Source organism: Cricetulus griseus (genome assembly GCF_003668045.3).
Source record: "Cricetulus griseus strain 17A/GY chromosome 1 unlocalized genomic scaffold, alternate assembly CriGri-PICRH-1.0 chr1_0, whole genome shotgun sequence".
Taxonomy (NCBI): Eukaryota; Metazoa; Chordata; class Mammalia; order Rodentia; family Cricetidae; genus Cricetulus; species Cricetulus griseus.
Window position 1 is genome coordinate 36,219,518 of NW_023276806.1, and position 14,900 is coordinate 36,234,417.

The 14,900-nt window shown below is 46.1% G+C and overlaps 1 non-coding gene across 1 annotated transcript; it reads left to right on the forward strand.

The window, feature by feature from the left end:
- Positions 1-9,340: 9,340 nt before the first annotated feature.
- On the forward strand, positions 9,341-9,425 carry Trnar-ucu. The gene is given in 2 exon segments: positions 9,341-9,377; positions 9,390-9,425. It is a non-coding gene; the product is annotated as a tRNA-Arg (tRNA).
- The last annotated feature ends 5,475 nt before the right edge of the window (positions 9,426-14,900 follow it).

Consider the following 14,900-nt stretch of genomic DNA (forward strand, 5'->3'; position numbering starts at 1 on the left):
CTTGGACCATGAGATAGAAGTCACATGTTAGTGATGAATAGGACTCTAGGTTTCTGAGGGCCTGAACTTGCCATACCAGTGATGAAGGGTTGCTTTCAGAGTTTGTGTCCTCATCTACCATAAAGGGCTAGGTTACACAGGCTGAATCCAATACATCCCTCTAACTCCTGCTTCTTCTCTAGACCCTCCTGCTCCACTCTGGCTGGTGGTCGCTCCTTCCTTTGCATTACTTGCAGGTTTTGCTGAAGAGCTACTTTGATCTGTTCTCAGTTTGATCTACTTTGAGTTCTTATTCTTGTCCCCAGACCCATCTTACTGCATCTCTGAGAATCCAGTGTTTCATCCCTTTCCGATCCACAGCCAGTCAAACTCTTCCCCTTTTCCCTTAGCCAATCCTATCAGGAAGCCATATCAGATTGGTTTCAAACATTTCCTTGTAGCCTGTTTTGCCCGTATGGGGGTCAGCCCAGCAACACAGAAGCCTGTCCAATAGAAAGCTATCCTAGCCCCTGTGCTATATGAGCACCTGCCAGCTAAGTATCAACCTGCCTTCCTTTGTGCTTGAATTAATGAATGCATCTGTTCAGTCAATCCATCAGCATCTGCATATGACACATGTACTTTGTTATTGGGACAGCCAGCCCCTAAATAATGACATGGAGACTGATTGTGAAAGCTTGACCTCAGGCTTGCCTCACTAGCTCTTAAAACTTTAATTAACCTTTTTATTATTATTACTAATCTATGTTCTGCCACGAGGCTTTTACCTTTCTCCTGTTCTGTATGTCCAACTTGTGCCAAGTCTTGCTGGAGTCTCTTGTGTGCCGAGATTCATCCCCCTGAGTTCCTCCCTCTCCTGGAAGTCCCGCCTAACCTCTTCCTGCCTAGCTATTGGCCATTCAGCTTTTTATTAAACCAATCAGAAGGTACCTTGGCAAAGACACATCTTCACAGTGAACAAAAAGATTATCCCACAACAGTCATGTTTAAGGCTGGAACACAGGATGTGTTAGGACAGTGTCGTGGAGGTCTTTCCACTTTTGTTATTCTTTGCCGCTGGCTTTAAAAAATGCAAACCCTTGGCTACTAGGAAAGATCTCAGGCAAGAGGGCAAAGGTTGGTCCTTCCATTGCTGTCCTGGAGAATTTGATAGTAGGCAGCTTTTTTTTTTTTTTCCTGGCCTTTTACACTTACTTCTAGGAAGATGAGTAAACAGGAGGCCTCTGCCACTCTACAAGTGAATTCAGTGACACCGAGGTATCTTTAGGAATTGAGGAAATCATTTGTAGTCAAGTATGACTTTCTAGAACACAGAGGATAATTTCAGCCAGCATATCTGCTACTGGTTGTGACTGTCTAACCTGATATCTTAAAAATAGAAAAATTAAAAACGGATCATTTTAAGAAGAAAGTAAGTACCAAAGAAACAAGGGGCATCGTAGTATGTTCCATGTCCTTCAAACTAACTGAGATAAGTGCTAAGTCTACTCCCAAACTTCTGAACCATGACTATGCCTGATATGAAGATGGATGTTTCCAGCTCAGTAAGGTAATTAAGTGTGAAAAAAAAATCACTTCAGCTGTCTTCCTTTTCAATGTGTGTTGACTGGAGAGAAGGGGGAGGGGTGTAAGCGTTGTGGTCTAAGAGAGCAGGAGCTGAGCTAGCAGTGATGGTACATGCTTGTCAGTCATAGCAGCACTAGGGCCAAGTCTTAGGCTGTAGAATTGTGAGTTTGAGGCCAGCCTAGGATATACAGTGAGACCTTGTCTAAAAAAAAAAAAAAAAAAAAAAGGTAGGACCTAGCATCATAAATACTGTGGAAGCCGACCTCCAAGATTGACCCTAAACCCTTGCCTTCTGGTAGTCACAGCCTTTGTGATGCTCTTGCCCTCCCATACTGTGGCATGGTGGATAAGAGTGATGATTCATGACTTCTGCCAGAGTATATTTCATTCTGTCACTATCACCGTGTGCGTGCGTGCGTGCGTGCGTGTGTGTGTCTGTGTGTGTCTGTGTGTGTGTGTGTTCCATGTCCCTCTTTCCCTCTAGATAAGGGAAAATCTATTAGATGCAGCTTTTATAGTGAGGTCTATATGACAAGGAACCGAGGCCTCCTTCCAACAGCAATGTGAGTCATCTTGGAAGCAGATCCCCAGCTTTAGTCAAATCTTCAGATAATTACAGCAGTCCCAGACAATTTCCCAAGGTACCAGAACCCCTCAGCCCAGTGGCTCTATGACCCACAGTGATGGAGATGATATGTTTTTAGGTTTTAAGCTGCTAGGACCTGGGGTAATCTGTGAATCACAGAATAAGTCACTATTCTGAGATCTTGTAGGCAAGTCCGTGTGACAGCATCTCAAGCTCGCCCTCCTGACGACACTGAGGAACAGAAATGATTTTCTGTACCCAAGCACAGCAGCACAAACCTGCAATCCTGGTATTTAGGAAGTTGAGACAGGAGCATAAAAAGCTCAAGGCTAGCTTGGGCCACTTGGTGAAATCCAGGACAATTTTTGCTACCAAGAAATCCGTTTCAAAAGACAAGGCAGGGGCGGGCAAGATGGCAGGGGACAAACAAAGGTGCTTGCTGAGCAAACCTAATGAACTCAGTTTGATCCCCAGTAGTAGGGAGGGGGGGAGGAGAGGATGGGGTTTCTCTCAGAAGTGTGAAAAAAGTTAATGTCCCAGTGTCATATGACTGCTTCCAGACCCACCACATTGCTCTGCACCTAGACCCTGCCCCCAGCCATGCATGTCTCTGACATTCTCGTCCTCTCCTCCCTCTCTTGGAGACCAGCCAGGCTACCTCACCAATAGCTGGTCTCAAATTTAATGATAAGATTCTATGATCACAGGGTAGGGAAGGGATGGGGTTTTGAAAACTACCACTGCCTGCAGTTCTTACATAACTTGCTGGAACTTGGCGGAGACAAGGTAAAGCGAATGGCATTTGAAAGGTTTGGCAAATGGGGACTGAGGATGCAGCTTAGCTGGTAGAATGCTACTTGCCTAGCATGCACGAACACAGCACTGGGTCCATCCTTAGCACTGAATACAAATGGACTTGGTGATGCAAATGCAAGCCTGTAATTCTAGCTCTTGGAAGGTGGAGGCAGGAGGATTACCTCAAGATCATCTTTGGTTTCATAGCCAGTTTGAGGCCAGCACAGGAAACTATTAAAAAACAAAACAGAGAAGTGATTCTTACAAAGCAATAGCAAATGCACGAGGAATTTTTAAATGGATGCTATTTCTGGTTAGATTAAGGGACCTAATGACAAGTAAAAACACCTGTACTGGGACAAGGGCTCGCTGGAATCATCTGTGGGGTCCATGATAGAAACATGGCACAGGGAAACAGATGCTTCTGGCTCTAGGATTATCTTAACCCATCATCATGGAACTCCAGGCATGATCACAGTCTAGCTGAGGCTCCATGCTCGGTCTTGGCTGGCTCCTCCGGAGCTGCTGTTTTCCTATATCAGTACGCTAATGGTGTACTGAAAGGTTCTGCTGAACATCCTTAGTCGCACAACTTTTCCTTCCCCAGCTCACAACCTCCCTCCAGTACACAGTGGAAGGATAATCAGATTAATTCTGAGATTGGGGGTGGAATCTTGAGATATGCTTAATAGCATTTAAAGTGAGGAAGAAAGCTCCGGTGAAATAATGAGTTTTAACACCTAAACCCCGAAGCCATTTCCTGTGCTTATCTATGCTCTTTTGTCTGACTTTGCTAGTTTGCGCAGGGGGGAGGCGAGGGAGAACAAGGAGAGCACTTGTCTCTTTCATCAGTGTTGCAGAAGAATGAGCCTTGTGCAGTGGCAGTACATCATCACCAATGAACTTTATTCCTGGCATGATTGTTGCTAGTTGAAATCTTTCCCCAGGGACCAGCAGGACATATGCACTCTCTGGCTTGTTTGCGTACAACCCTTGTCCAGTCTGAAAGATCTACGTCAGTCTGGGCTTTTGAACAACCTTCTTGGCAGCAGAATGGCAAAGTGCCACTTACAGACTGGTCCTGCCTCCCTTCTGAGCTCTGCTAGACTTTAAAGCCTGGTTAGCCAGCCATGAGGTCTGAAATTGGTATGCCATTCAACTCTTGCCTCAGTTTACCTTTGTGATGAGACCCCCCCCCCCTTCTTTGAACAGGAGCCCATTTATCTGAGACATCCAACTAGCTCTTCCCCAAGCCTCCCCTTGGTGGGCTGGATGCCACTCTCTTTTAAATAAGCTGATGGCCCAGAACCATGGAAGCCATCCATGCCCAACTTTGTTATAACAACTCTGACTCTTGAGGACCTTCTCTGCAAGCTGTAACAAGGGTAAGTCTGTAGCATCCTTTCCCACAATGTGCCTTCAATGCACAGCCGCTATCATTTCCATGGCTTTGTCCTGTCATCTTCGTCATGTCCCCAAGTCTGTTTGTGGACAACACCTCAGCCAGCATTCCTTGCCTATAGACAGATCTGTCCTGAGCTCCGTAGCTCATTTCCAATGCAGCCTCCATGTCTATTCCCACATCGCAGGATGCCATCCACTACCCCAAGTCTTGTGCCACCACACTGGTACCTCACTGGAAGACCGTTGCCTGGCTTCACTGCTGCCCGTGTGACTGCCAGCCCTTCTTTTAAATGTAAACCAAGCACGTTTCTTTTCCATCTTGGTGTGCCCCTAAAGTCACTAACTTGCCAACTAGATGCCCTGTCACTGCTTGCTGAGCAGATGAAGAAATTTTAGATAAACACTAACTCTAAACAAAATGGAGTGTAACTGTCTCACTGACCCTCCGGCCACACTCTGCTCAGCTTACACTTCACCTCCTGTATTATTCACTCTAAAGTGCAGTCTTTCCCAGACAAAAGAAGCCAGCGGTTCCCACTGCCTATTGCATTAAGCCCACATTTCATCTGAATCAAGCCTGCTCCAACTCCCGTGCCAAGCCTGGCCTGCACGCTGCCAACATTATCTTCCTCCTCCTAACCACCTGTAGCTCCTACCGGATACCTTCCGCAATGATCCAGTCACCTCCACTTTGTCCTGCTCCCTTTTTTCCAGCCTTGATGTCTACATTTCTTTAAAATGTTATTTATTTTAGTATGTATGTGTGGTGGTGGTGGGAGGTTGTCTGGGTCTCAGGACAACTTTCAGAAGTCGGTACGTGGGTCTTGAGGATCAAACTTGGGTCCTCCGTCTTGACAACAGGTACCTTTACAAGTTGAGCATTCTCTCTGGCCCAATGCCTGCTTTCCTTCACCTTTGAAACTTTTGTTTTCTCTCCTTTTCTCCCATCTTGATGCTTAGTATAGTTTGGCTATTTGCTTGGCTGAAACTCAGCACTTAAATATTTTAGGATAAAAACTTCTATCCCTTAAATGTTGTCCAGATTTTATCTGGCAAGACACTTGTCTTCTGAAGTTCTTTGGGGTGGTCTACACCCTTGTTTGTGGAAACCATGTAGTTGAACAAATGAAAAGGATTGGCTGTTCAAACTTATGCAGAAAAACCGTGGGAAAACCTTGAAGTTCAGTTTAGCTGTTTCCAAGCAGTGGTAACAAACATGGTACATGCTGTGTAGGGGTTCCGTAGAGCGATGGGAATTGTTATTAGGGTTGTAACAAATTTAACTTTGTTCCTCCAGCATCTGAGAGTTCTTTTTTCTTTCTTTCCTGAGAGATGTTTGCTAATAATAATATCAAAAGCTAGTTGTCATATTTATCTTGCGCCAAGACCCAGATAAATTCTTGCAAGCATTACTTCTCAAAACACCTCAATAGTTTCTCAGATCTGGAAAAGAAGGCTCCGAAAAGTTAGAAATCAAGTCTTGAAACAAAGAGGTAGATCCAAGATTTGAAAATCAATCCAACTCCATATCCCAATATTTCAAACCACTACCAGAGATTTTGTTACTTCTGTTTTCTATTTTTTTATTAGTTTAAATTAGGAACAAGCTTGTTTCACATGTCAATCCCTTCTCCCTCTCCCTCCCCTCACACTCACCCCTCCTACCCCACCCCGTCCTACCCCCACCCCTGTTTTCTATTTTTTGTATGTTGGGTTTTTTTTTTTTTTGAGACATTGACTATTTTCTAAAAATCTATCCTTTGCAAATTTCTTTTGGGGTATATTTTACAATCAACATAGTAGTCTGTGCTTATTATTTGGGGATTCAGACTAAAAGACATTTTACTGTCAGGATACCCAATTGCAACTTGCCAGTCTTTCCTATGTTCCCTTACATTACATTCATAGCGCTTCATATCCTCAGGTCACATATCTCTCAGGGAATTTGCATTGTCCTTGAAGTTAAGAATTATGTTTTAAATTTATACTTTATCTCCCACAGTGGGCCTAACTGTGTCATACCAAAATACTCACCAACATTACCTTCTAGAGAAAAACCAAGTTAATAAAAATTGTTAGGAATAGATTTTTTAGCTATTCAGAAGAGTGCAGAAATGGCTTCCGGGCACTGCACCTAGAACAACATAGCAACTGAAAATAATCCTGTTGGGCAAATATAGAAAGTGTTTAATACTTTCCATTACAGGAAAGTAATAATCCTGTTAGGCAAACCCCTAAAGATATGAACTGGGTTTGAACACCCGAACAAGGTCCTGTTGGGCTAGAGCCTTCTTGTCTGGGGAGCTCTAGCAAAGGGCAGAGTTCAGCTTTGTGGAAGGTGCCAGTAACACATGCGTTGGCTCCCTCTGCTGACAGAAGAAAGATGCTTTTTGTCCTTGCAGGAATTCTTGGTTCATGTGTCTCACTGATTATATATATATCCTCAGTCAGCTCTTAGTTTATAAAGGAGAACCCCTATTGGATCTTTCTCCTTTTGCAGCAGCCAAATACACAGCCCATTCTTGTTCTAGGATAACACACCTACCCCCAAAGCTAGACTCTGTCAGAGAGGCTCTACACACATTCTGCTGTGACAAGGACAACCTTGATTGTCTGAAGTGCCTCACACAAGCCTGGTTTCCCACAGTTCCTGCTAATGCTATCTCAGGATTGTTCTTCATAGATAAGAATTTTTAAATTTCAACCAGTGGAAGGAGTCAAATATCTTCAATTCTTTGGTTTGTTGAGTTGAAATAATTACTTGCACATCTTTCCTTACTGTATGGCTTTCTGTATTCCTCTTTCTCAGAACTTAAGGAGTATGTGTCATAATTGTTAATCATGTCAATGATTCCTCAAAATTTGAGATTTTGGGCCAATGCCCCCAGGAAAAATTCTTCTTCTGGTTTTCCCACAGAACATTGAGCATCTCTTTCCCTACTTGAGCTGTGAACAACATTAAGAACCACTGGAGAACTTACAGCAGCGCATGGCACATTGCAGCCTTCATAAGGATACTGTTTATAAATGGCTGGTGTTATTTTATTGCTCTATTTTCAGGGGTATGGCCCGTTTTAAGAGTCATAACAATGTTTAAAATCGTTGCTAAATAAATGGTTTATATGGAGTGAAATAGTCCTGGCATCAGACAGGACTCTGCCACTTACTGTTTGTAGAGGCAAACACTAGTGTCATTGCACGCTCTTGTTGGGTGTGCCAAGAATGCAAGACTCCATCACTCTTTCTTTGGGCCTTTTTTTCAAAGTTGTGTTTGCAAGGAGCAATTTTGAGAGATGAGGTAATGTCTCCCTGAAGAACAAAGAACAGGCTTGCTTACTGCTCACTATAAAACATAGTACTAGTTTCCAAGCTCAGCATTCCTCTCCTATAATGAAAACCATTTTGTGTTCAAGCATGCATCTGGGGCCCATATGCTTTGTTCCTGAGAGAATCTGAGTTCAGGGAACCAACATAAACCAACACAAACATGCTGACCCTCTGGCTACTGCTTTTGTTGTCCATATCGATAAAGCCATGAAAGATAATATATATAGCCTGCAAGGTAGAATAAAATCTGGCTCTTTACAGTTCGCCTCACTAGACGGAGCCCCAATGTGTGTGATTTAACTTATTACTGCTGCGGTTTTCCTTTCTAGAAAGGGGATGCTGGTACTTGTCCTTTAACATAAAAATGCCCTCGCCCCCTAGACTCTTCCAGAGAATTCCCCTCTCTTCTTTTAGTGCACCGTGCTAGGCAAGGACCTATCCTTTGATGCCTGATTCTGCCTGGCAGGGACCACCCTGTGGACACAGACCGATGCTGGTCCGGTGTAAAGGTGGCAGCATCAGGTCGAGCCACGCGCTTCCTATGCAGGCGGGGCCCGGAGAGACGCACGCTGATTGGAGCCCAAGCCGGGGCTTTTGTCTGGCCGTTGCATAGCAACCGGGGTTTTATTTAGATAGTTCTCTCCTCCTGGCTTCGGGGTAGTTGTGATGGAGATGGGGGTCGGGGATGGGGGGCCCTGGAGACCCACTGCTCCCCACGCAGCCGTTCGGGTTCACGGCGACCCCGCCCTTCAAAGCCAAGGTGCCGGGTGATCCTCTGGCCGCGGAGCCCGGAGGAGACTCGGCCACCGCGCTCGGCCGCGCGCCCTGCAGCCACGGTGCTCGCCCCCGCGCGCCCCCCACGCGCGCCGTCGGCCTCGGGAGGCCGCCCACTCGGACGCGCGTGGGGAGCGCGCGGGCATCGGCGGCTGCGCGGCGGCCCCTCCTCGGGAGGTATAGCGGAGCGGCTGCCGGGAGGATGCCTCGGTGCGGGGCGCGTCGCCCCTCTCAGGCCACCAGAGCCCGGAGACCTCAGAAATTCGGCTCTGGGTCTGTGGGGAGCGAAATGCAACCCAAAGCCCGTTTCCCCCCGCAGCCCCGCGCAGATAAACACGCACAAGCACGCACACAGACGTCGCCGCGGCCGGCACTCGCAGCCGCAGGTTCCGGCGGCGTCAGGGAAGAGCCCGGGGACCAGACGGGGTCGCTGCCTTCGCCTGGCAGCGCCGGGCGCGGCCGCTCGCCCTCGCCGCTCGCAGGTGCGACGGAAGTGCCGGGCGTCACCGGCCCGGAGCAACGGCGCAACGGCCGGTCTGGGCCTGCAGCCTCGGCGGCCCGGGCGGGGCGGGAGCGGCCGGCCCGACACAGCTGGTAGGCGGGGGCGCGGGGCGGGCAGGGAGCCGGGGAGGGACGGGCGCTGCCGGCATGAAGCGGGCTCCCGCGGCGCTCTCCGGACCCGCGGCCCGCAGCCGCCCTTCAGCAGCCGCGGCTCCCGGGAGGCTGGGCGCCCGCCGGCCTCACCGGGCCTGGCTGTTCCAGCTGGAGGTGTCTTAGGTGTAGCGGCCGCCGGGCTCCGGCTCCGGCGACAACCGAGATTGCAGCGGGCAGGGCGCGGGGCCGTTGCCTCTGGCTTAATACGGCAGATGCGCGGAAACTCCAACAGGTGGCTCCGTGGCGCAATGGATAGCGCATTGGACTTCTAGAGGTTGAAGGCATTCAAAGGTTCCGGGTTCGAGTCCCGGCGGAGTCGGAGTGTTTTTAAAACTCTCGGGGAAATTATTTTTTGACTTCTACCTTTGTTTTGTGTTCCTCTTCTGAATTGTCTAAACAGCCTCAACTCCCCGCCCCGCCGCAGGACGCCTCCCGCCGCGTGCTGCTGCATAACCCTCAGCTGCAGCTCCCCCACCCCGGCCTGCGTTCCTCGTTAGCCGACCCCGCCGATCCCAGTGGGGAGAAGAGGGAAAAGAGGGACAGTAGAGAAGCGGGGGCTCGGTGTGGGCCTCTGAGAGCGTGGGGCAGGCCTGGGTCTCGCGTGACATCCCACGCCTGGAGCCTGACAGTGTCCGCCAGCAAGGTAGAGGAAGCTCGCTGCGGCTCAGGCTAGCCCAAGAGCATTCTAAGTGCACACCCCTCCCCCAAATCTCGAGTGGATCTTGAAAAAAAATAGAGACCTCAGTCGTCACTTCAGGATGCCATTTCGGTGGATCTGGGAAGAGACCCGGAAATCTGCATTTCTGGGGTTGACTGCTTTCTTCCTCCACGATTTAGTGCAAAGGGTTGGAGGGGGCACACTCTGCCTGCCAGCGCCAAACAGGAGTTACTCCTGGCTTGTCCCCTTGTGACGGGTCTAACGTTGCGCAAGGCTAGCGTTCCACTTCGCCAAATACAAATAAGCGTGGGAATGAAGGGAGTTTTAAAAAATATATTGTACCGTCAAAACCCCTAGTTCATGCAAAACATTAAAAATTCACAATCGTCGGTAAATGTCCAGGAAAGAGTACACAACCCTGTTTATCGTGTATCTGACACCTGAAATTCTCCCCACAAGCCAGTAGTAACAATGGCTACTTGAAAATGTTTACAAATCTTTTGAAATGCAGAAGCTAGCACTTTCTGTACATAGGTTAGTATTCCTGACCATAGGTAATGGTATAAAAAGACATTTTGCAGTTATATTACACCTATCCCAGTGAATACAGGTGGAGCTGCCTTGTGCTGTTGCGTCCTATTAATAATAGCCCCTAATACTAAGACATTGAGGCGCCCATTATTTTCCATTAGGATGCTTCAGGGAACACACTGTTCTCTTTGCACAGTTGTATCTTTTAGATCCCTAGGAAGTTGTGTTGCTGGCTCGAAGGTTTGTTCCAGCATTCCTAATCTGTACCTTCTTTGATAAGGTTTGGCAGATTCCCTTCATAGGCTCTGTTCTCCCCAGCAGTGTGTGAGAATGCCAGTTTCCCCAAAACCCATTACCAAACTAATTGTAGTTTTAAACTCACAGTTTTTATTATGCATGAGCACTTTCCCATACATTAGGTAACTTATATTTCCTTTTCTGTGACTTATCTGTCCTGGTAGTGAGCTCATTTTTCTATTGTATCACTCACATCTCCTTAGGGTGGCTATAATAATAATTTTTTATTAGTTTGTAGTCTCTTACCTATGAAAAACAGCCTTATGTTTGCAATAAATGGTATTTTCCAGGCTACTTGTGCTGGTTTTATTTATGAAACCTTATTTTCATCTCACAGAAACTCACTTATTGTAATTTATCAGTGTTGACTAGCTTCTAGGTTTGAAGGTCACCAGATTGTTAAAATAATTCCTTTTAGTGGTTTTATTTTTAAACTTTTGCTCCATCTGGAATATCTTTTGTAATGAAGTTCTGCTCCAGACTTGCTGGTGATGAGCCCACTATCTCTTCCATACTTTGAAATGCCTCCTTTATCATTGTCTAAATTCCTGTATACACTTTGGTTTCTGGATTTTCTAGTTTGCTGCATTGGCCTGAAATTTTTATGTGCTATTTTACAGTCTAGTAAGGTTAGGGGTTTGCTATTTTTGAAACATTTCCCCTTCATAATCATGAATTATTCATTAATAAAACATTTAATAATAAAGTAACTTGGCTATGGCTACACATGCTGTGATTTATAAACTATAAACAGTTTCCACGTGTTTGATAGCATATGAGCTGTGGGGAAACATGAATTCTCACACGTTGCCAGGGAGACTAAAATGAGTAGCCTCTAGTTGGGAAGTTAGAAGTCTTTTTGTGTCTGTGACAAAATAAGATAAACAAATTTAAATTTATTTTGTCTCAGGGATTTTGAAAACGAACTACCAGCTTGACCAAGGAAACAAAAGGCAAATTCTGGTCCCTTAACTTTGTGTTCATTACATGTTATGTTCTCAACAGCTTCTTCATAAAACACTGATGAAGCTACAAGGCCAGAATGTTTACAGACCTAGGAGTTGCTTATGACCTCACCAGCTGAGAACTGTGGGGATTGAGGAGGTTACACAGGAGGAAGACAAGGAGAAACTGTTACTAAGGGGCAATCTTCATTCCCTAGGCTTCGTGAGTAACCCTGCAAACCACCTTGGCTGCTGGTCAGCAAATCACTGACTGCATTTGCTCCTCCTTGACTAACTTTGGGAATCACACAGCTGAGCAGTATATATTAGCTTCCTTCTGGCTTATGAGAAATAGCACATGTGGGTTATGTAACAATTGCCTGGGTTATTTTGCAGAGACTTGAACTTTTGCTAAGACAGGTTCTTCAGTGGACCCTTCAAATATCCCGTGGATAAACACAGCCAAAGGCTTGGCGTCTGTCTTCCTACAGTGTCTGTCCATTCCACTGTTCTAACTCCTGGGCCAGCTCTACATTAGATAAATGGTCATTATTTGAAAAAGAAAATGTATTTTCAAGACTTGTATAACTTGACCTGTTGCCTATTGGAGCTGGTGTTTCTTCCACCCCACCCTTGTGCTCTCAAGGTAGCTTGCAGGCTTAGTCTATAAACCATGAGACCAGAATGGTTTATGAGAAACTCAGTAGTTTCTGAGCAAAGCTGACTACTCATTAGCCCAGCCCAGCAAATAAAATTGTGTGTGTGTGTGTGTGTGTGTGTGTGTGTGTGTGTGTGTGTGTGTGCTCATACACACACACAAGAAGCATGTCTTTTGAAACCATGTTGGAACTAACAGACAAGTCCATCCCTGAAGAATCAAAAGCTTGCTGTTTCATCTTGTTCCACGAGCAGCCCAGTCACCTCTTTGGTCAGTATTAGTGTCCTTCTATTCTTATGTGGAAGTCAATAAATGGAGCCTTGCCTTGACTGTCTCTGCTCACACCATGTGCATGGAGCCTGGCTTGGAGGCACAGGTTTAGAATATGAACTACTCAAGGCTGAGGCAAGAGCATCACAAGGGTCAAGGTCTGCCTGTAGAAAGACCCTATCTCAGAAAGTCTAAAGAGGGCTGAGGATATACTCAGAGCATGCACACTATCCAGAAATGCAAAAAAAAAAAAATATTATGACTTGGTCTCATTTCTGTTGTTCCCACGCCATAAATCCTTCTATCCAATCTCAATTTTAGTCTATGGTTACTTGACTTGGATGCTGCAGTGTATGTACTGAGACAGAACATCATGACGGGAGCATGTGTGAAACAAAGCAGGTCACATCAGCAGATGGAAGGCAGGCCTGGGGTAGCAGAAGCAAGATAATAGACTTCCTAAAAGCATGTCCCCAAGGACCTGCTCTCAACAAGGTCCTAAGTTTGCACCATCTTCTAATAGTCCATCCAAGGATTAATCCATAGACTGATCAAAGCCTTCATGATTAATATCCTCCCCACAGCTCCACATTTATTTAGACATCAAATACGTGGCTGGGGATAACCTTAAACTTTGATCCTCCTACATCTACTTCCCGAGTGCTAGGGTTACAGGCATGTGTCACTAGTTCATGTGATGTCAGGGATCAAATCCAGGCCTTTGTGCATGCTAGGCAAACCCTGTACCAACTGAACTTCATTCCCTGTTTGCATTTATTGTCCTTTACATGCAGCCTCAGTGATAAATGGCCCCTTTGGAAGCCCGGCAGTGAATTAACTAAGCTTTGGGAGCCCACCTGGAGAGCACCTATAGGAACCCCTATTGCTCAGAACTGGAGAAGCAGCTGGGAGTGGTGCAGGGCTTTGATCCCAGCCCTTGGGAGCCAGAGTCTGGTGGTTCTCAGAACTTGAGGCCAGCCTGATATGTCTAGTGAGGTCCAGGACAGTAACGGCCACTGTTGTGAGACCCTGTCCAAAACAAACAAATGAACGATCAAAGCCCCAGGACCATATTCCAAATGTTTCACACACCATTGTTGAGTCCACACTCGAGCCCTGGGGAAATGCTGAGCAGTTGTTAGTCCGGAGGCATGATGTGTTTCGTATCATTCCTCTGCTTCAGTGTAGACCATGGACTAAGACTATGAAAGACAAAGTGTTGAGAGCTGGAATGAGGGAGGCGATTGAAGAGAAAGCTGAGAATATAAACTAGAGCTGTTTCCTGGGACAAACAGATGAGCCTTGAACTGAGTGGTGCAGGAGAGAGCAGAAGCAGCTTAACTGGAGTGCCAGAGATCTGCTGTTTCTCCTCAGGCCCGTGCATGAATGCTGACATAATTGAGACAAAAAGTAAAAATGCAGGAATGGGTGTATGAGTTCAGATGTGCATGTGTTTGAGGGTTCCGAGACACCCTGTAGATGTACTGTTGGTACTTAGACATACAGTGCTAAGCACAGAACAGGTTCCCTATGAATGTTTCCAGAATGGAAGAAGATGGCAAGGAAAAGTTGAAGGCGTGAAGTGAAGAAAAGCTAACACTAAGGAGACTGCTGCAGGCTATGTACGACCTTAATGGATCTCCTTCACTCCCAGTTGTAGTAGTCTGACTTCGTTAGTCGTTAAGTCTAATAATTGTTGAGTGAATTAAATTTTGTGCACACTCACTAAACCAAGACAGTTTCATCCGTTGTGCAAATACCGATGGCCCCTGACAAGTGACTTGACTCACAACTGACTGCAATGGGGAAAGCAACTTGGCATTGAGCAGAAACTACTTTTCCTGGGCTAGTGATGATTGTCGTTGTGCTGGGCAGATGAGCTAATCAAGGTATTAGATTGTACAACTGTAACACACATGTTCTGAGCACTTCAGGGAAACTAGGTAAGGCTTTATTTGGTACATTAGATCAAATGCATCTTCAACTTACACTACTTTCATCTTACTGTTTGTTAGTATAGAACCTATCCTAAGTTGAAGTACACAAATATTTGTAGGTCAGGATGACAGAGACCAAAAGCAGAAGTTCCGGGCTGATGAGATAGGTCAGTAGATAAAGCCTGTGGCCAAGGCTGATGGCCTAAATTTGATCCCTGGGACCCACATGGTGAAAGGAGACTCTCACAGTTGTCCTCTGACCACCATACAAGAATGTGCACATGTCCCATACACATCCATAAATAAAAACCCCAAACAGCAGTTCCTACCTTTGTTAACAGATCTTAACATAACTGACACCGTGATGGAAGTACCATTCGGGACTTAAAATGTAACATGTAGGTAGGCAGCAACACCTGCCAAAATGAGAACAGTGACCTAATCCATCAAAGTCCATAGTTCTGGCAAGTCCCTAAATGTACTTACTTTATGACTTCTG